The sequence below is a fragment of the Mytilus galloprovincialis genome, chromosome 13 (genome assembly GCF_965363235.1).
Source record: "Mytilus galloprovincialis chromosome 13, xbMytGall1.hap1.1, whole genome shotgun sequence".
Lineage (NCBI taxonomy): Eukaryota > Metazoa > Mollusca > Bivalvia > Mytilida > Mytilidae > Mytilus > Mytilus galloprovincialis.
The window spans coordinates 19,180,640-19,183,057 of record NC_134850.1 but is presented as its reverse complement, the minus strand read 5'-3'; the positions used below and the strand labels follow the sequence as shown (position 1 = coordinate 19,183,057).

General features: G+C 29.9%; 1 long non-coding RNA gene across 1 annotated transcript; it reads right to left on the bottom strand.

Annotated features, from left to right (window-relative positions):
• Window positions 1-956: 956 nt before the first annotated feature.
• LOC143056353 (uncharacterized) lies at window positions 957-2,134 on the bottom strand. Its single transcript, XR_012972307.1, has 3 exons — window positions 2,045-2,134; window positions 1,538-1,619; window positions 957-1,044 (listed from the first exon to the last, which is right to left on the bottom strand). It is a non-coding gene; the product is annotated as an uncharacterized LOC143056353 (long non-coding RNA).
• Window positions 2,135-2,418: the final 284 nt, after the last annotated feature.

Sequence of the window (2,418 nt, the reverse complement as noted above, 5' to 3'; positions counted from 1 at the left end):
TAATGTTAAATTCTCTCTTATTATTAGTAATAAGATAACTATATTTGGTATGTGCATACTTTGCAAGGTCCTCATGTCCGTCAGACAGTTTTCATTTGACCTCGACCTCATTTCATGGATCATTGAACAAGGTTAAGTTTTGGTGGTCAAGTCCATATCTCAGATACTATAAGCAATAGGTCTAGCATATTTCATGTATGGAGGGACTGTAAGATGTACATGTCCAACTAACAGGTTTCATCTGACCTTGACCTCATTTTCATGGTTCAGTGGTTTAGTGGTTATAGTTAAGTTTTTGTGTTTTGGTCTCTTTTTATTATACTATATGCAATAGGTCTACTATATTTGGTGAATGGAATGATTGTAAGGTGTTCATGTCTAGCTGACAGGTGTCATTTGACCTTGACCTCATTTTCATGGTTCAGTGGTCAAAGTTAAGTTTTTGAGTTGTGGCCTATTTTTCTAATACTATATGCAATATAGCTACTATATTTGGTGTATGGAATGATTTTAAGGTGTTCATGTCTAGCTGACAGGTGTCATTTGACCTTGACCTCATTTGCATGGTTCAGTGGTCAAAGTTAAGTTTTTGAGTTTTGGCCTATTTTTCTAATACTATATGCAATAGGTTTACTATACTTGGTGTATGGAATGATTTTAAGGTTTACATGTCTAGCTGACAGGTGCCATCTGACCTTGACCTCATTTTCATGGTTCAGTGGTCAAAGTTAAGTTTTTTGAATTTTGGTCTATTTTTCTAGTACTATATGCAATAGGTCTACTATATTTGGTGTATGGAATGGTTGTAAGGTGTACATGTCTAACTGACAGGTGTCATCTGACCTTGACCTAATTTGCATGGTTCAGTGGTCAAAGTTAAGTTTTTGAGTTTTGGTCTACTTTTTGTAATACTATATGCATTAGGTCAACAATATTTGGTGTATGGAAATTATTTTTGTAACAGGGTCGATTCTTGGGTCAAGTAATAATAAACTCTGTTTAGGGTTCGGATGATTTATTATACCAGTAGTATAAAAATAAACTCTGAAATAACAATATCACAATTACAAATAACAGTTCTATTATAAAACACAAGTATCTTAAATTACACATTATCACATATAGTAATGGTAAAATACATTGCAGTTTAAGATTGTGTACTATTCTACGAATACATATAATAGACAATCAGTGAGCTGATGTCAGGTGTACTTTAAGTTCTCATTGTGATACAATACACAAATATGTAACCCTTGATCATAAATAATATGCTATATAGTGTTTACTGGTTTACTATGTGTACGGTACAAAACTAAAGTTAAAACTGCAAATATAACATTTAGGTAATCGGAACATACGATATTATTTGTTCTTCAGATACAATTACATTACAACAATCATTAAATTGTAAATACTATTTTTATAAAGACTAATTAAGCCAATATATTAAATATGCTTAAAACCGCATATTTAAAGGGAAATAATCCATAACGTTTTGTTTACAACATTACACAATTAAAAATAGATTGACTCTTACCACTTGTGGAGTGAGTTTTTACTGGCAAGGAATAGGCACAGTTCACAATTTATACTCTGTATATAATTACATCAATGGAGTCCTAAAACCAAAATGCAATCATAAACATTCGGACTCATAAAATATTAAAATATACGATATGACAAAATAACTCCAGTTCATTTATAGTTATACTTCTATCATTACAATGTATAATATAAGTGTACTAATAAATATCCACTTTAACACTTTTCCTTATTTTGTCTAATATGCCGCCATTTATGAAATATAAATTATCTGTATCAATAATCAAATAGCTAAGCAAATATATTGTTCTATCGTGACAAATTAACGGTAGATAATAAAATACATGTAGCACGAAGCTAAATAAAAGATTCTCGGGTACATCTATCATACTTATGTAATAAACAAACTTTACAAGGAGAACGCAATCATATAATACAAACTTTGCTAAATTTGTCATTTACATGTGCAAATATTAATAATATAATAAAGAAGTTAACTTACATCAATATGTAATATGTTGTGTCCACAATGAATGAAAACATAACAGGTAATAATTCGGGACACACAATATCGTGCGACTGCAATTTTCAAATTACCGTTCAAATCTACCTGGTCAATACAAAATATAAATTGACCGCGAAATCACAATGACCAATCAGATACGTAATTTAAAGTAAGAACCTTTTGAATATTCATGAACTAAATATAAAAAGTAAAGTGTAGATTTGATTTAAATAATAATATTCCTTTATCAAAATTCAAGTTAAACGTTTATAATAAATACAATTAATTACAGAACTTTAAAGATATTTTTACTATTATTTTATAGGCTAAAAATGACACTACTACATTCTCCCCTCTGTTGAAGAAAATGA